Here is a 20,420-nt window from a genome sequence, read left to right on the forward strand (position 1 = left end):
ACAAAGTACCGAGGTATCAGGTATCACTGAATAGATTGGCTGGCCCTGAAAATCTACGTTCAGACTTGTAGAATGTCAGACTTCTCTATTATGCTAAATTCCACATCTTTAAAGTAGAAATTGAAGTATTAAAATTATTTCCAAGTATACTTTGATCACTTACTACTTTGTGCTTAGTACCTCACCCATCACCTGTTGTTCCATACATAGTCACCCTCGTTGATCTTTTTAAGGGGTCTATTTTCTCCATGGCTCGTTTGCTGTTAATGTTTTTGTAGACTCTTTGGATACTCCTTAATCTTATTTGCCAAAGCTTTCTCATGTCCCCTTATGGCCTGATTTCCCTCTTAAGTGTTCTCCTTGTCCCCCATCCTCCTCTGAGTATTCACTGCATACAATTCTAGTCCCTCTGCTATGGGAAGGATGTTATTAAACTGGAGAGGGTTCAAAAAACATTAACCAGGATGCTGCAGGAAATGGAGGGTCTGTTCTAAGGAGATGCTGGGACTTTTTATTTCCTCCCTGGAGTATCGGAGGCTGCCAGAGGAAATGGTCGATTCAGGTACGATCACAACATTTAAAAGACATTTGGACATTTTGCTATATGACTTGAAAAGGTTTAGAGGCAAATGGGACTAGTTCAGTTAAAGATTCCTGATTAGCATGGACTGTATGGTCTGTTTCCACGCTGTGTGACTAGGACTCTGTAAAATTTAATTACAAGTAGAGATAATGTTTTTTACTTTTTGGTTTCTTTCGAGTGGATACTTATCCTGTTCAGTAACAAAGTGGTGTTGCCAGGTGCTTGGAAATTCCTTTGACCATGCTAGAATTAAATTAACTTCAGGAAGAGGGTTCCCTATGCTATACGGACTGCTAGATCTTTTGGGGGCAGCTTTTTCAAAAGTCAAATGGCATAAATTTGCCACTGACCCCAAAATCTCAGCCTAACTCTTTGGTTCCTACCTCCTGACCCCAGGCTGCCTATCCGAGGTCAATTAATATAAATCCACTCCTTCCTTAACTGATCATCCAGGAGTCTTGAGTCATTTTTTTCTCTTTTCTGTGAATCTGGTACTTTGCCACCAATCTTTGCCCCCTTCTTAGGGTTTGTGAAATAGCCTGCTGTTCAACATTAGACTATATTAAGAAAATAAGAAGCTAGATTGTTGGAGGTAGTATATTAACATGATTGGCTAACTAACAGAAGACAGATAGTTGAGAAAGTGGGTATGTTTGGGCTAGCAACCTGTAACTAGTGGAGTAGCACAGGTGCCCCAATTATAGAGTCATAGAGATGTACAGCATGGGAAACAGACCCTTTGGTCCAACCCGTCCATGCCAACCAGATATCCCAATCCAATCTAGTCCCACTTGCCAGCATCCGGCCCATATCCCTCCAAACCCTTCCTATTCATATACCCATCCAAATGCCTCTTAAATGTTGCAATTGTACCAGCCTCCACCACATCCTCTGGCAGCTCATTCCATACACGTACCACCCTCTGCGTGAAAAAGTTGCCCCTTAGGTCTCTTTTATATCTTTCCCCTCTCACCCTAAACCTATGCCCTCTAGTTCTGGACTCCCTGACCCCAGGGAAAAGACTTTGTCTATTTATCCTATCCATGCCCCTCATATAATTTTGTAAACCTCTATAAGGTCACCCTTCAACCTCTGACATTCCAGGGAAAACCGCGCCAGCCTGTTCAGCCTTTCCCTATCGCTCAAATCCTCCAACCCTGGCAACATCCTTGTAAATCATTTCTGAACCCTTTCAAATTTCACACCTTTCCAATAGGAAGGAGACCAGAACTGTACGCAAAATTCCAACAGTGGCCTAACCAATGTCCTGTACAGCTGCAACATGTCCTCCCAACTCCTGTACTCAATACTCTGACCAATAAAGGAAAGCATACCAAACGCCGCCTTCACTATCCTTCTAACTGCAACTCCGTAGTTAAAATTAATGACTTTGAGGAAATTTAAATGCACTTTAGCCACGTTTGTGGATGACACACAAAACGAAGTAGGATGGCAGCTCGTGACTGTGTCAGAGTCTGCAGAGGGATTGAGTGGGCGGGTAAGACTCGGCGTTTGGGAAATGTGAGGTTATGTACTTTAGCAGGAAGAAAGGCTGTCACCATCATCAACGACCCATCCGATCCCAGTAACGCTCTCCTACAACCTCTTCCATCAGGCAGAAGACACAGAAGCTTAAACACGCACCAGCCGGTTTAGGAACAGCTCCTTCCTGGCTGTTATTAGACAGATGAATCAACTGTCTAACTTCGATTAATGTTGTTCTTGCTTTGTTCACCTCCTTTGCAGTGTAACCCTGTATACCTGACTCTGTCTAATCACCCTAAGATCTCTATGTCCTTGTTTGCTTTGATCTGCGTGTATTGCTTGCAAACAAAAGCTTTTCACTGTACTTGGGTACATGTGACTACAATAAATCAAATCTGAATACAGGAACAGAATGGTAGTTGAATGGAGTAAGACTGCATAAGGTTACGGCACCGAGAGATTTGGTAGTCGTCTTGCATAAGTAATAAAAATCTCGAGTATATAAATTCAATGGGTAATGGGGAAGGCCAATGGAATGTTACCATCCATTTCTAAGGAAATGGAGTATAACATAGCTTCCCTACAGTGCGAAAACAGGCCATTCAGCCCAACAAGTCCATACTGACCCTCAGAGTAACCCACCCAGACCCATTCCCCCTACCTTATCACTCTACATTTATCCCTGACTAATGCATCTAACCAACACATCCCTGAACACTATGGGCAATTTAGTCTGGTCAATCCATCTGACCTGCACATCTTGGGCTGTGGAAGAAAACCAGAGCACCCAGAGGAAACCCACGCAAACACAGTTAGAATGTACAAACTCCACATGGACAGTCACCCACGGCTGGAATTGAACCCGGGTCCCTGGCGCTGTGAGGCAGCAGTGCTAACCACTGAACCACCTGCTGAGTTTGAAAGTGGGGAGGTATTTCTAAAACTGTGTAAGGCACTAGTCAGACCACAGCTGGAATACTGTGAATAGTTTTGGTTCCATTATCTCAAGAAACATTTACTGGTGCTGGAGTGAGACTGGAGAAGGTTCACAAGGCTGACGCCAGGGATGGGAGAAAGTGAGGACTGCAGATGCTGGACATCAGAGCCAAAAAATGTGTTGCTGGAAAAGTGCAGCAGGTCAGGCAGCATCCACTGAGCAGGAGAATCGACGTTTCGGGCATAAGCCCTTCTTTAGGAAACTTGTCTCCTGCTCCTTGGATGCTGCCTGACCTGCTGTGCTTTTCCAGCAACACATTTTTCAGCTCTGATACCAGGGATAGAGGAGCTGTCTTATGAGGAGACGTTGGGGAGACTGGGACTGTGTTCATTCGAATATTGAAGAATGAAGGGTGAACTTCTTGAAATGTACGAGACTTTTAGGGCAAAAGCAGAAATAGCTGGACAAGCTCAGCAGTTCTGGCAGCATCTGTGAAGAGAAATCAAGAGTTAATGTATCGGGTCACGTGACCCTTCCTCAGATTCTTAGGGTACTTGAGAGCATAGATTAAAAAAGGTTGTTTCCTCTTTTTGGGACAGTTTAGGACCAGCAGGCATAATCTCGGAATAAGAGGTGGATCACACATTTAATACAGAGATGAAAAGGAATTTGTCTGAGTGTAATGAATCTGTGGAATTCTTTATCACCGATGGCTGACAAAGCTGGTTCATTTAAGTATTGCAATTGCAGGTGCTGCTCAGGGTCATTCTCAACTTGAATTGTGCCTACCGAAATCAGATGTTATACATCTCAGAATTCACTGACTTTCTGAAGTATTTGCATTGAATTTACGATTGCCACTCAGAGGATGATGACATTTGATCTGATGCAATTGGGGGGGCACGGGGATGTGTTCACAGCAGGATGTGGCAGAAACTAAACATTCCTTGCAACTGTGACGTGAATTTTTGTAAGTAGCTGGTTTTGTGTTCACTTCCCATTTTCCCCTCTTGGTTTTTCAAACATAACATTTGTTCTGGCCCGAGCTTGTATTTGCTTATAATTTAGTAATTTAGGGAAATCTGATTGCTGTAGCTCTTGGGAGACGCACTTCCATCGGACTTCATTTGCCAAGGATATATTTATGCAAAAACAGCCATTGTAGAATATTTTTTGAGGGTGAAGTGAAAGTCCATGAGTTAGCAGCTCCTTGTCACATTCTTTTGTGTCTGTTTAAAATGTATTTATTACACAACGAACAGCCAAGTGCGTGAGGCAATAAATTTGAGTGCAAACTTTGGTTTATGTTGTCAACACCTCTGTTTAAACCTTGGATTAGAAAAGAAAATGTTTTTGACGAATAATTTAATGTCTTATGGTTTTAAAGTAAAATTGCTGTGGCTGTATATCAGTTTTGCAGGGGATATTATTATGTAATTTTATTTCTTGTAAATATCTTGCATCAAATAATCTAAGTTATTTTTTTGAGAACCAGACTAGTGCAAAGGTAATGAAGCTGATGTTAATGCATAAACTGCTGCACTAATCAAAAAATAGACTTAATAAGACACACTGGAACCAGCTTTCTCCTTGGAGATCAATTGAATTAACAGATTAGTTTGAATGTGAAACCATTTTAAAATTGGAAACAAATAGATGATATTTTCCCAATTCCCAGTTGATTTTTTTTTCACTGGAGCACCTGAAGTATAATTCCAGCGGCTGCCCACCCATTACCGAAAGCATATCAATTTAACACCGACTGGAAAAATGCTTCAGGTACTAGTCAAATGGTGGTTGCTGATTTTGGAGGAAAAAAAAAGGGTTTTAAGGCTTTCACTCACCAGGACAAAGTAGCAAGAATGCTAAGTTTCATGTTTTATGCGGTCACATCATTAGTGGTTGCTAGCAACGCTGCAGAAAGATGTTCAGTGCTGGTGTAGGACTAGTATGTGGGCCACGTGTGCCAACAGCCAGCAGGTCATATCCAGCATCTTGGCTCCGTCAATTCACAACAAGCAGAGTGCTGACTGCTGTCAACCAGCCTGTCCTTCTAAAATTCTGGGCATGTGTTCAACGTTAGATGTATCCCTGTGCTTGCACAGCACTTGCTGAACAATCCCAATTATACTAAGAATTACACTACCAACTGTGTAGTGAAGGTGCGCTAGAAGCTAAATATAGTTGCATTTAGGTCCAGTCCTTTTGAAACAAAAAGAAAATCCTCAAACTTCCTTTTTCCAGCTATATATCTTGGACAGCCAATGCCTTCACCAAAACACCACCTTTTGTTTGCTTAGTTTGAATTTAAATGGAAGCTCGGCAGGTATGCTTCTGGTGCATTTTCCTTGGCAACATCTCAACCAGCCAAGGTGTACTTTTCAACAAATCAGAACTTTTTTTTTCTCTCTCTTGCAATATAATTTGTTGCTTTGGCATTCTTGCAGTTCTGTTCTGATGAATGCAAGCTGAAAAAAAAAGTTTCAACAACAGGGTGATGGTGGTATAGTGGTGAGCATAGCTGCCTTCCAAGCAGTTGACCTGGGTTTGATTCCCGGCCATCACAGTGTTGTGGTTTGTAAGCAGCCTTTTAAAGGTAAGGCACTGGGATAAATCGAGGAAATAAATCTTTCATTCTGTGGTAAACCGGGTCTGTCAGATTGCTCCTTGGGCGGCACGGTGGCACTGCTGCCTCACAGCACCAGAGACCCGGGTTCAATTCCCAACTCGCGCGACTGACTGTGTGGAGTTTGCACGTTCTCCCTGTGTCTGCGTGGGTTTCCTCTGGGTGCTTTGGTTTCCTCCCACAGTCCAAAGATGTGCAGGTCAGGTGAATTGGCCATGCTAAATTGCCCATAGTGTTAGGTAAAGGGGTAAATGTAGGGCAATGGGTGGGTTGCGCTTCAGCGGGTCGGTGTGGACTTGTTGGGCTGAAGGGCCTGTTTCCACACTGTAGGGAATCTAATTCTTTTCTCAGAAATGTCTTTTTTTTTAAACCACAGCTATGAATTTCATGTCTTGGGGATCTATGACCTCTATTAGAAAGATATTTACAAACTTTAATGTTAACTAGCAGATCCCAAACTGAGTGCAAATAGTTCCAGGCATAGTCACCTGTTTGAGATGGAAGCTTCACTGTCGCTGTAAACTGAGTGTTGTCGAGCACAGGGTCAAGAGCTCCGTTGCAGTGGGTGATAGAAGACAAATAAATTGGATCAACATTGGTTTGAATTTGAGGCAACCTGAGATCTTGAGGACAGCATCCAAAACACTTGGAAACAGGGTAACTCCCATTTGTTTTCTGTGCTGGAAATGGAAATTTTACTTGTGTGTATTTTCTTGTGGAATGTCGGCATTGCTGGCTGGGCCAGCATTTATTGCCTGCAGTTGCCCCTTGAAGGTGTGGTGAGCTACCGCCCTGAACTGCTGCAGTCCACCTGCTGTGGGTTAACCCACAGTGCCCTTAGGGAGGGAATTCCAGGATCCTGACCCAGCGACAGTGAAGGAACAACGATATGTTTCCAAGTCAGGATGGTGAGTGGCTTGGAGAGGAACATGCAGAAGGTGATGTTCCCATGCATCAGCTGCCCTTGTTTTTCAAGATGGAAGTGGTTGTGGGTTTGGAAGGTGTTGTCTGAGATTTACAGAGAGTAACCCTTCACGAAACTCATCAAAATTGATGCAGCCGATCTTCTTCTGGTGTGAGTCGGCCAAAAAAGAGATGTCATTTCTGACGACAAAAAGTTTCAACAGTACGAGTGATAACTTTCTGAGGGAGAAAAAGTTTATACTACTTGAGAGATGGGAGCTCAATTGGTTGGTTGGCAATCAATTCTATTCAAGTTCATTTCACTTAATGCATTCTAGAAGCTTGCATAAGCAGGGACCTGTTTGCTAGTGCGCACTCAATGCTAACATCTATCTCTTATTACAGCAATACTCCAACTCTGTTCTATCAAACAACTAATTATGCATCTCAAAGCCAGCATTTTTTTATGATCAATAAAAGGACATGGTCTTCCTTTATGACAAAAATCTTAATGAGACAAAGGACAGAGATCTGTCAGGAAATATCCTTGGATTCCGAAGGAGATGAGAGAAGAATTCACCAAGGAAAGTTTATTATGTTTCTGGATTGTACTGAGTGTTAATTCTGGAGAGTAAACAATACAGCATCTATAACATTCTCTTTTCTGGAAAAGACTTGGCTAATTTAACTATCTACAGACTAATTAATTTGCTCAACAGTTGTGATTGGGGGGAACAATTTTGCATCTTTAATTTCAGATGAAATGCTGTCTATCAAAGTAAAGGGAAAAGATTTAGAAAACCTCACAAATTTCAGAAAAAATAACTATGCTTGATAAGCAGAATTATTTAAAGAGGCAACAGACCTATTTGATTCAGGAAGTGCAGCTGTTGCAGTTAATATCAATTTTGGGAATGTCTTTGACAACATACCACAAACGTGATTGTTTGAGAAGATTGAGTGATTTGAAATTTGAGGAGGATTGTAAAATAACTTAAGTTACCTCTAAAGGAGGAAACCAACTTAACCTAAAGGGAAGTTCTGTAAAGCTCTTGATTTGTCAACCAACCAATCAGTACCCATCTCTTATGCAGTATAAATTATTCCTCATTTTGAAATTTGTTACTTACATAGAATTCCAGGTGGTAATAGACCTGGAATCAATCTATATGTACTTACAAATAAATGTGGCTCTGTAAATAAATATGTAGGTGTTGAAGTGAATCCCTGGCTAATGGATCACCTACATAGAATTATATACTGTTGAAACTCTTGGATAGCTGTTTGAGTGAGACAAATCATTTTCATTTTGAGGCTGTGTTCTTGAGATTTCCATTTCCTCGTCAGAGCAGGAAAGGATCTTGGTATCCAATGGAGCCATCTCCTGTGATTTGCCTGTTCAGATAAGCCTTACTCGCTAGTGTCCAATTTACTCAGCCCTGGAGATAGCAATTCCAGAGCAGAAATGGTGATCACTTTAGGTCTTCCTACTCCAAACCTACAGTTTTCCCCAGTATTGTATGCAAGTATTTCCTGCATATAAAGTGCAAAGGGAGTTAGAATTTCTGAAAAGAACAATTGACTTGCATGGGGTTTATGTTGGTTTTGTTGTGTGAAGAAGCAACATGGAGACATGTAAAATAGAAAGCAAGTTGAAATGTGGAAGGAGTCGTGAGAAAAGATATATCGCTTGAAGGAAAGGGATTAAACTTGTTCCCATGAATAGAGCATGGAAATAAGTTTCCTTGGAAACTAATAAAAGTGAGATGAGTGCATGTGTGATGGACAGTGATGTGATGATAAAAGGGGAATTTAGACAAAGTGGTTGGTTTGTCATTTGTGACATGATTAAGTGGAAAACTTCCAATCAAATATTCATAATGCCTGAAGGTATTGCAGTTACTTCCCCTATGCTGAATGCCTGCTGAGCACTAATATCATCCCAAAACTCCAATATTAATGGTAACTCCGTGATGGTGAATGAAGACTGTGGCTCCTCAATCCAAATGTTTCAATAACCTGGCATCATTTAAAATCAGATTTAAATGTTACTTTCAGAATCTGTTTTATTAATTTAAATTGCAGCAATGCTTTGTTTGTATTCCAATGTATATATTGTGAGATTTATAGAAGAAAAATTAAAAAGTTGAACGAAACAAAAATCTGTTTTGTAAAACTGGCCCTGTTGTATTTCAACCTTGGCTTTTACACATTTATCCAGGAATGCTTTCAAATACTCCCCATTCCTCCTTTGCAGAAAATTCTTGAATTTTGTCATTAATTGGCTGAACAGAAAACAGCATATTGATTCTGCAACATAGTGATGAATATGAATACACTGCTGTCCTCTGTTGGATCTGATTAAATCTTCCCTTTGAATAGCAACAGTAAATTCATTTCAACAACTTCAAGAAGTTGGTGTTTTTTCGATGTGTAATGTGGAATATAGATGGGCACGATTCTACCTATACAGCATGTGACCCTGAACAGCATGGAAAATCTGCTCCTGATGCACTTGGAATGATACAAGCAAACTCCTGACCTACATGATTATTTATTACAAAGTTCACACAAGTAGCAAGAATCAGAAACCCTGTTTGTCCAATTGACTTTGTAGGTCACTCCACTTTATCTCCTGCTTATTCCTCACAAGGTTGTGGAGGATTATGATGGTTGCTTTAATTGGGCTGTGTGTTGTTTAGTTTCCATTTGAATCATTAGAGTCTCCTGTCCCATAAATGTTTTATTCTTTCACTCAACATGATCTGACTCTGACCATTTTCCCTTTTTCTTCCGATTCTGAGAGAAGCAGAGATAGAGGGCAAACTTACCAAACTATATTTTAAAATGACTTCCTTTGCCCTTCTGCAAGACCATAATTGAAAGTATTATGGTATTTTAATTTTGATTTTTATTGTTAAATTGTGATATTAAATAGATTTGTATTTTATGTGCATGCCATTTTTATTCATTGTTGAAATGATGGATAATTAAATAATAGTTTGGTCAAATTTTTCTGTGAACTAAAACTTTTGTAGACATTCATCCTTTCGGTGATACTTTGGTAACTCACTAGACAGTGGAAATAGATTTCCCAATTTATATTTATGAACACATATTTTTTAATGTTCAACCTTGTCAGATTTCCTTTAACCTTCTCTGGCCAATCATTCAGGTAGTATTCAGATGTGATCTTGTGGTGCCGAGGCATACAAGGCTATGGGTTGGATGCTGGAAAATTAGACTGGAATAGTTAAGTTGCTTTTTGCCAGATTAGACTTGATGGCCAAAGGGCCTTTTTTCTATACTGTAAACCTCTTTGACTAAATGTTTCTGCCTTTTTCTTTTTCAATTCATGGGATGTGGGCATCGCTGGCTACAGCAACATGTATTACTCATCCCTAATTGCTCAGAGGGCAATTAAGAATAAACAACATTGCTGTTGGTCTAGAGTCACATGTCGGTCAGACCAGGTAATAGACAATAGGTGCAGGAGTAGGCCATTCTGCCCTTCGAGCCAGCACCACCATTCATTATGATCATGGCTGATCATCCTCAATCAGTATCCTGTTCCTGCCTTATCCCCATAACCCCATAGGGATGACAGATTTCCTTCCTTTAAAGGGCATTAATGAATCTGGATTTTTCTCCTTACCACTCTTATTTTTATAGTATGTGCAAACGTTCTTTTTATTGATTTCTGTGCTGGTTTACTTTCAGATTCTATTTCTCCCGTTTTGCGATTCTTGAAAACCAAAATTTTAGGAAGAGCGAAGGGCTTCCAAATAGTTGTTTATAAAGTATTCTCCATCCTTGAGTGCACAGGGTGTATTACTATTCTTTGCAACATTCTATCCCTCCCCTTTTAAACTGATATAGTTTTCAATTTCCTTAATACCCTACCAATATATCTTTCATGTTGATTTTTTTTGATTTACTAATGGGAAATATTAAACTTTTCAAAATTTACTTTGTTTAAATGTATTTATTTATTGTCAAACATTTTTAGTCTACCCAATCAGCCTTCTCCCACAGACCTATGGAATTAGTTTTGTCTCAGTTAGTGGGTTTTATCCTGGCTCTCCATAATGACCCCACCCCCTCCCCAGCCGGCCTGGCTTATCAAGAATCTTTCCACCTCTGCCTTAAACATGAAGTTTCCAAAGATTTGTGACTCTTTTTGGGTGGGGGAATTCTCCCTTTTATCTCTGCCTGAAGTGAATGGTCCTTTTTCTCCTTAAATGATGACTCCTAGTGCAAGCTTCTTTCACACATGGAAATATCTCCTGTTCAAGACTGAAACATACAAGATTTTGAACAATCAGGTCACCTCTTGGTCTTCAACACTCCAGTGGACATAAGCCTTCCCTGACCAGCAGTTCCTCATAAGGCAACCTTTCCACCTCCAGTTATTCATGTAGTAAGCCTTTTATGAACTACCTTCAACACATTTACTTTCCTTTTAATTAAAGAGACCATTATTGTACACAGTACTCCAAATGTGGTCTTGTGACTGCCCTGTATAACTGAAGAATTATCCCACTACTTCTGTATTTAAGTTCCCTTGTAATCAACAATAATATGCTGTTAGCTTTTATGATTACAGTATTGTGGTTGACTCTTAACTGTACTCTCAGCAATTAGGGATGGTCAATAAAATCCCTGGCTTAGCCATTGACCTCCACATTGCTGTTTCTGTAAACTGGCCTTTGAAAACTCCTGCATGGGGACAGCCAAATCCCTCCGTATCTCACAATTCTGCAGTCTCTTTGCATTTAAGTAATCTGCATTTTTATTTTTTTGTTTTTGCTGCCAAATTGAGAAAATCTGTAATTGTCCAATGTACTCCATCTGCCATATCTTTGCACACGAGCCAGCTATACCTTTTTTTTCTTTTATTTATAGTTTCCCTATACCAAAAAGTGTGGTGCTGGAAAAGCACATCAGGTCAGGCACCGTCTGAGCAGCAGGACAGCCGACATTTTGGGCATAAGCCCTTCATTAGGATGTATTCCTGATTGAAGGACTTATGGCTGAAACATCGACTCTCCTCCTCGAAAGTTGCCTGATCTGCTGTCTTTTCCAGCACCACATTTTCTGACTCTGACTCTCCAGCATCTGCAGCCCTCAGTTTATCCTTCTAGCTTCCCTTGTGTGTTCCCTTTGCAACTTCTTTTTCTTCCTAGTTTTGTGTTATCAGCAAATTCTTCAACCATCCCTTCTGGTCCCTTTTTCATGTCATTTTATATAAGTTGAGGCCCTAGAACCAATCCTGTGACATGCCATTTGTTACATTTTCCAACCAGTAAGTGAACCATTAATGCCTATTTTCTGATTCCTCCGAGATAGCCAGTATTCTAATTCATGTTGCACACATCACCATACATTTTTATCTTCTGCACTAACTTTTTTGTCATGATAGCTTATCAGCTACCTTATGAAAACCTACATACAACCTGTCCACAGGTTCCCCTTTATCCACCACAAGCTCGTTCCTCAAAGAAGGGATACTCTTTGGCCACAGGTGAGGTCCCAGAGGACCAGAAAATAGCCACTGTTTAAGAAGAGAAACGGGGATAATCTAGGCGATTACAGGCCTGTGAGCCTCACATTGGTGGTAGGGAAATTATTGGTAAAGATTCTCTGGGACAAGATCTATATGCATTTAGAAGCAAATAGACTTGTCAGTGATAGTCAGTGATTTTGTGTGGTGGAGGTTTTGCCCTGGTAACTTGATCGAGTGTTTTGAGGAGGTGATGAGCATGATTGAGGGAAAAATGATTGATGTTGTCTACTTGGACTTCAGTGAAGCTTTAAGGTCCCTCATGGCAGACGAGTAGAAAAGGTGAAGTCACATGGTATTGGGGTGTGCTGGCAACAGAATTGGCTTAGTCATAGGAGACAGAGGGTAACGATAAAAGGATGCTTTTCAGAATGGAGGGCTGTGACTAGTGGTGATGCATAGGAATCAGTGCTGGGAGGGATCGCTGATCGTGTTCAACATAAAGTACTTTGGAGGAAAACGTAGCTGGTCTAATCAGTTAATTTACAGATGATACAAAGATTTGTGGAGTTGTGGATAATGACCATTATCAGAGGATACAGTAGGACATAGATCAGTTGGAGGTATGGGCAGGAAAATGGTAGATGGAGTTTAATCCAGCCAAACATGAGGTGATGCATTTTGGAAGGTCAAGTACAGGTGGAAATTATACAATGAATGGCAGAACCCTTGAAAGTATTGATATGCAGAGGGATCTGGGTGTGCAGGTCTGCAGATCACTGAAGGTGGCAGCACAGGTAGTTAAATTAGTTTTTAAAAAAAAGTCTACCTGTTTGTCTTCATTGGAAAATAAGGATAGGCAAGTTATGCTGCAGTTTATAGAACTTTTGTTGGACCATACTTGGAATATTGCGTACAGTTCTGTTCATAACACTACTAGAGGATGTGGATGCTTTGGATAGGGTACAGAAAAATTTACCAGGATGTTGCCTGATATGGGGCATTTTAGCTATGAGGAAAGGTTGAGTAGACTGGGTTTGTTTTCACTGGAACATAGGAGGTTAAGGGGTGACCTGATAGAAATTTCTAAGATTGCATGAATTGCATAGATAGAGTGGGACAAAGGTTCAAGGCATGGTGGGTTGGGGTGGGGTAGGGGGAAGAGGGTGTGGGGATGCAGGGAGGGGGGGGGGGGGGGGAGTAGGGAGTTTAAGAGATGTGCGAGGCAAGGTTTTGACAAAGGCTGGTAAATACCTGCAACATGCTGCCAGAGGTGGTGGTGGGAGCAGACACATTAGCAGCATTTAAGAAACACCTGGAAGAATACATGAATAGGATGGGAATAGAGGGGTAAGGATCCTGTTAAGTGAAGACAGATTTAATATGTAAGGGCAAAATGTGGTAATGCACGCTTGGAGGGTGTAAGAGCCTGTTTCTGAGCTGCATTGTTCTTTGTTCTAAAAACAACGTTGTTGGAAAAGCTCAGCATCTATGAAAAGAAATCCAAGTTAATGTTTCATGTGCAGTGACCCTTCCACAGACTAAAGGAATTGGTTAAAGATGACTTTTTCTTTGCAAAACCATGGTGACTCTGCTTGATTATTGTGAACTTTTCCAAGTGCTCTGCCAGAATGTCTGTCATGATAGCTTCTGACATTTTCCCCATGAGAAATATTGAACTAACTGGCCTGTAGTTTCCTCATTGCTATTGCTCTGGTTTGTCAAATAAAATAAGTACACGCATTAATTTTCAATCCAGTCGAACCTTCCCCCAAGTCTGGGGAACTTTGGATAATTACAAACAATTTCACTCACTGGCCAATTATGCTAATAAACTGGAACAAAATCCATCAGGATCTGAACACTTGTCAGCCCACAGCTGAAACAATTTGCTCAGTGCCTTTTCTTCTCTGGTGATTGTAAATTTGAATCCTTTCCTCCTTCCATTTCCTAATTTATAACTATTTCTTGAATGTTACTTTTTATCCTCTATGGTGAAGATTGATGCAAAATATTTGTTCAATTCATCTGCCATGTCCTCATTTTCCATTGTTCATTCCCCTAGGAAACACTTTTTTTGTTGAAGGATCAAAGCTGATTTTTGATTCTTTTCAAAATATATAGAGGAACTCTATCTGATTTTTAAGTTTCGAACGAGCTTTCTCCCATACTCCAATTTGTCAAAGTTTTTTTTGTCTATTTTTGACTTTTTTTTTTAAAGCTAACCACTAATAGTTGCTTGCCCCTAGAAATTTTTCTTTCTAGGCTAGGAATTCTGCAACCAGGGGGTCACTTCCTATCTGGTCAATACCTGTCCAGCATCTATAAGGCCCAAGTCAAGAGGTGAGAGAATACACCAAACTTGTCTGGATGGGTGCAGCTCTATCAACACTTGAAGCTTGACACTTCACAAAACAAAAGAGCCTGCATGATTGGCCCCCATCTTCTACTTTGAACATTCCTTGCCTTTTTCCCCCAAAGCATAAAGGCAACAGTGTGAGCCATAGACAAGGAGGATGAAAGTGGCTCACCAAGAACCCTTTGACAGCACCTTCCAAATCTGTGACCTTTTATTACCTCACAGGACAAGGGCAGTGGATACATGGGAACTGAGTCTCACCCTATCTGGATAGGGAATCGTGTAACCCTTCCCTCGTAGTCATTGAGTCAAAACCCTGGAACTTGCTGTTTAACAGCACTGTGGTTGTCCCTACATGGTAAAGGTGCAGTTATTCAAGAAAATAGGAATAGCTGTCCTCTTATTCTGGGTAACAAAGTATGGATCTGAAATTAGGGATTAGTTCACATCTATAAACACTTGCCAAGCCAGCAGTTCCTACATCCCATGAACAAATAAAAAAGGCCCTTAGTTTTTTTTTAACAACTTTTCTTTGCATGAATTTTGCTTGCTGATGCTCCAAAACTGTTAGATTCTCTCTTCCTGCCTAACCCACACACACATCACTTCATAACAGCAAATTATTGCAGATGCTGGAATTTGTACTGAACTAAAAATGCTGGAGGTCACAGTGGTTCGGGCAGCATCCATGGAGAGCTTTTGACACTTCAGGTCATCTGGACTCTGAACGTTAGCTTGTTCTCTCTGTGGATGCTGCCTGACCTGCTATGATCTCCAGCATTTTTTTGTTTTCAGTTCACACATCACTTCAGTTGGACTCTGTGGATGGAAAGCTATTGGTTTATTTTAAAGCGAAGGAATCCAAGGACAGTAGATGATATCAGCAAATATTTTAGTTGAGTGTTTTACTTGGTGGTCAGTAATTATTGAAGTGGCTTGATGCTGTCATTATCACTGGTTGGAATAATAGAATCTTAACGATAGAGAAGGAGACCATTCATCTCATAATGTTTTTCTTAAGTTTTCTTTTAATTTCCCTTCAAATGTTCATTCTAAATTTGCCTCCACCACTTTCAGAAGTGCAGATCATTGATTTTTTAAAAATCTTTATTCGTTCACGGGATCAGGGCATTGCTGGCTAGGCAGCATTTATTGCCCATCCTTAATTACCCAGAGGGCAATTAAGAATCAACCCCGTTGTTGTGGGTCTGGAGTCACGTGTAGGTCAGACCAGGTAAGGATGGCAGTTTCCTTCCCTTAAAGGACATTAAGTTTTTTTTCCGACAATCGGCAGTAGATTCGTGTTCATCATTAGATTCTTAACACCAGATTTTTTTTGAATTCCGGTTTTACTGAAGACTGACAGAAAGTATCAATTTAATAAGATTACCATATTCTGAAACTGCATAGGGTCTACCTTAACCAATTGTATAGTTGCTATAAATGATTGCCAGTGATTTACAGAAATTTAAGGTTAAATTTCTATTGCTACACTGTGACAAATCCTCCTCTCCAATTCTTTCCATTGTTTCGGCAGATTATTCTGCTTTCACTTGCGGTATAATGATTATTAATTCTTCACTATGTGGCATTACCTTTGTAAAAAAAATATTATCCTCCATACGTGCTTCGGGATTTGGAACCAGGTCGCCAGAGAGTCGCTGGGTTAACAGTCCAGTGATAACACCACAAGGCCAGTTGTCTTGTAAAGAATAAACCATGCTTGTTACCCCAGTGACTCTCGTCACTTACCTTGAATTGTTACTGACCCTCTCGCAGTGGAAGCTGATCTTACTTTATTCTAAACATGTCCACCACATCTCCTCTGGAATGGAATACACTGCCCGGCAGGGTTGTGGAGGCCACAAACCTGATAGCCTTTGTAAAAGCATGTGGATAAGAACTTGAAATGTCATAACGACCAAGGCTCTGGTTAAAGTGCTGAAAAGTCGCACTAGTGTAGTTTAGTTAGTGCAGACTTGATGGGCTGAGGAACCTCTTCTGTAATGTGTGATTTCTGTGATCTCTGCTTAAGAACAGTCCTAATTTCTGTAATCTGTTAACTAAATGTAATTTCCCTATCCCTGAAACTATCCTGGTAAATCACTGTCAAGTGCGTGGTTGCCTTCCTTACGATGGTCACATGGTCGCATCGTCACATGTAGCAGAAAAGCCGGTGTGAAAGTCAGAAGCTTGAATTGGAGCCAAATGTTAATAGCACTGTACAGCAGAGAGAGAGCAGGTCAGAATTTCATCTCCTGCTGCATCCTGTTTTGTGCTGAAATTTGAAGTTTTGCATGAACAGCCTCAATGTTGTAATTGAGGTCTCGTGTTGTTTTTGAGCAAACCACTCATTCCCATCATGCGCTGTTCTCTTTATGGATGAACTTGTAAAGAATTTTGAGTTGCTGGAAAGGTTATTGACTGAATGCAAGAAGCATGTATGGAGGATATGAATTAATTTATTTTTAAAGGTAATGCTGCATAGTGAAGTATTAATAGTCATTAACCTACAAATAAAAGCAGAATAATCTGTCGGAACAACAATGCAAAGAATTGGAGAGGAGGATTTGTTACTTGGTGTGGAAATAGAAATTTAATTTTAAATGCCTGGAAGTCACTGGCCATGGTTTATAGCAACTATACAGTTGGTTAAGGTAGATACTAGTGCAGTTTCAGAATATGGTGATCTTATTGAATTGTTACTTTCTGTCAGTCTTCAGTATTGAGAATGATGCTGAAATAATTCTTGAGTTTTGTCTAAAATTGAGAGTTTCAAAGTGAATGGTTTGAAGTGATTTTAAAAGCACATTGAGCTGCTGCTTCATGTCTGCAGTACACCTGAAGGTGCTGACAGGAATGAGGTCTGTGCTCAGCTGAGGGTTAGAGAATCACCTTACCGTGTGCTGCGTGCAAGGAAGTGAAAAGAATGTGGAGGTGATAGGTTGAAGAACAGAAAATCCTGGAAAGCAAAAGGATCATTTTCATTGAATGCTGTGGATAAGGCCCATTGAATTCCTTCCCTTTTTCTTTCCTCCTTCCACCTGTAACACTTTTTTTTTCCCTGTGTGTGTGAGGGTTTATTAAAGGGAGTGGGGTGTTGAGTTTTTTAACTGGTAGAGTTATAGGTCAACAGTTCATGGTTGCTTACCTGTGGTTAGAATTCACTTATTTGTAATAAACAGCAGTTCTTGTGAGTCCAGCAACCTGGACAGTATTTTCTTTTTAGATTGGGTCTGTCCATTTTGGTAAATTATGTACTTTGATAAAATATCTAACTTTCATATTGAGCCCAGGAAGAGCAGAGCTTGATTTCCAGTGTGCTACCCCAATGAGGTGTTGATTTAAGAAAATACATTGGTTCTTGTGTAACTAAGTACATTCTTCAGAGAAACTATTTATAATTTTGTTGATTTTAGGAAGGTACGTTTGTCTGGAAAACCCCTCTCCACCCCTTGGCTCAGTAGTCAGCACCTGGGAACCGGGTTGAATTTCCCCCACTGACTGTGTGGAGTTTGCATATTTTCCGTGTCTGCGTGGGTTTCCTCCAGGTGCTTCGGTTTCCTCCCACAGCCCAAAGATGTGCAGGTTAGGGTAGGTTGGCCATGCTAAATTACCCACACTGCCCAGACGTGTGCAGACTAGATGAACTAGCCATGGGAATTGCAGGATTACAGGGATAGGGGCAGTGCGAGCATTCTTGGTGGGATGCTCTTTGGAGGGCTGGTTTGGACTCCATCGTCTGAATGACCTGCTCCCACAATGTAGGGATTCTTTGATCTTCCTGAGGCTAATGCACAGAGCTCAACTGCTTTCAATGAGCATTGGGGTTCTGAACTTGAGTCCTTTTGGCATGTTACATGTTAACTTGCTTGAAAGCACAGACACAATAGTTAGTGGCAAAGGTCAAACAGTTCAGGTATGCTGCTGTTAGAAAATTCCAGATTAATGTTCGTCATGTGATTAGATGTTGTGCCCAGAGAAGCTTGCTTGGAGTCATGTCAGCTAACTCCTGGTATTACAGCAACCCTGCAACTTTCACAGTTTAAGTTTGGAGATAGAAAATGTGTTTAAATACTGAGTTATTGCTTAATTGAATTACTGTTGTATTAAGCTTAACTGCTCACTGTTTGGCAAATGATCAAATTTATTGTATATTGAAGAAAAAGGTGGCATTATTACTCTTACATTTTGTATAAAAGTTCTGAATGGAATCCAGAAATCCAAGAGTGACATAGTGCTCTGCAATTGGAGCACATATGGCAGCACTTCCCTATATCTCCCAACATGACTCTGTGTTCAAACTTGAGAATTGTGAGGGGAGAAGGGAAGCCTGTGGGTAGGAAGGTGGTCCTGTGTAAGTGAGAGCCTCTCAGTCAGTGTGAGACGGCTGTTGCAACTTTTACAATGGCAACTGAAAACTCCAGAGAGGCTGGTATCCCATCATAAAGTTACTTGTTAATTACACGGGCATAGTATTCGATACCGGTCAGACTGCCACATTGCTGTGAGTGAACAGAACCTCTGACACTCCTCTTTTTTTAAAAAAAAATCAAAAGGAGAGTCCTTTGACACTGATCCAGCTCCTTCATAGCCAGCTCTCCGTGTGAACAGAACCTCTGACACTCCTGTTTATTTTTTTTTCCAAGAATCCTGTTTATATTTTTTTCTTTTTTTTTCTATTTAACCCCCACACTACCGCCTAACCGCGGTAGTGCTTATTTTTCCCCAGCACCCATGGTGTGTGTGTGTGTGTGCAGGTGTGAGACACAGTGAAAGACACAAAGTGCACAAATCTTTATTCAATTGCCACCACCAGGAAGATAGGAAAACACCCGAGTGGCCAGTGACGAGCACCGCCCTTCAAACCAAAGGGCAATGCTGTGTGATCAAAACAGTAAAGGGGAGGGTAAGGACTAAATCAAAATAGAGTTGGAGGGAGAAATGATGCTCTCCACTCCCTGCGGCGCCCACCTCTCCCTGAACAACTCCAGGGTGTTGGTGGACACCGCGTGCTCCTTCTCCAAGGACACCCGGGCTCTAACGTAACCCCAGAAGAGGGGCAGGCAGTCGGCCCTAACGACCCCCTCCACGGCCCGCTGCCTGGGACACTCCTGTTTATACCTGGCAGTCAAGGCTGCCTGATTGGGGCTGCTAACCTGGTCCAATTTGGGAACTCCTATTTAATGCGATCCACCTGGCTGACCTTGTTACAATCACTACAGCAACTACAGATGCCTCTTAGCTCTCCGCCCCCAAAATTTCAGCTTGTGACACCACCTAGGGTCCTCAACGTAAATGTATCCCAGGAGCTATGGGAGGTAAAAGAGGAGATTGCTGGGGTCCTAGTGGAGACCTTTAATGTTTTGGTTTCAGGTGAAATGCCAGATGTCTGGAGAATAGCTAATGTGGTTCCTTTGTTCAGGATGGGAAGCAGGGATAGGGCAGGTAATTCCAGACCCGTTGGTCTGACGTCAGTGGTCGGGAAATCATTGGAAAAAGTCTGAGAGACAGGATTAATCAATACTTGAAAAGGTGGGTATTGATCTGGGATCGTCAGTACAGATTTGTCAGAGCTGCCACATCGATTTCATTTTGCTAAACTCCAAACTGCAATTCTCTGGCATCACTGTGCAAATTTAGGATTTTGTTTCTTCAAACAAAAAAGGCTTGTTTTTAGGGACTGAAATTAATATTCTTAAACTTCTTTGGGATGGGTGGTGGGGTTAAAGAAATATTTGACCTTGAAGCCTTTTTAAAAAAACAAAAGGTGTCTCTTGATTTTCAGGATATCTGAAATGAAGCTTTGGAGAGGTGGCACGGTGGCTCATGGTTAGTACTGCTGCCTCACAGCGCCAGGGACCCGGGTTCGATTCCAGCCTCGGGCAGCTGTCTGTGTAGAGTTTGCACATCTGGGTTTTCTCCAGGCGCTCTGGTTTCCTCCCACAGTCCAAAGATGTGCAGGTTAGGTGAATTGGCCATGCTCAATTGCCCATAGTGTTAGGTGCAGGGGTAAGAATAGGA

General features: G+C 41.1%; 1 protein-coding gene and 1 non-coding gene across 4 annotated transcripts in view; both read left to right on the forward strand.

Moving 5' to 3' along the window:
• LOC140478691 (plastin-1-like) overlaps positions 1-20,420 on the forward strand; it is a 179,825-nt gene that overhangs the window by 48,141 nt on the left and 111,264 nt on the right. The gene's annotated exons all lie outside the window — the stretch shown is intronic.
• trnag-ucc (transfer RNA glycine (anticodon UCC)) lies at positions 5,500-5,571 on the forward strand. Its single transcript has one exon. It is a non-coding gene; the product is annotated as a tRNA-Gly (tRNA).

Source organism: Chiloscyllium punctatum, chromosome 6 (genome assembly GCF_047496795.1).
Source record: "Chiloscyllium punctatum isolate Juve2018m chromosome 6, sChiPun1.3, whole genome shotgun sequence".
Taxonomy (NCBI): domain Eukaryota; kingdom Metazoa; phylum Chordata; class Chondrichthyes; order Orectolobiformes; family Hemiscylliidae; genus Chiloscyllium; species Chiloscyllium punctatum.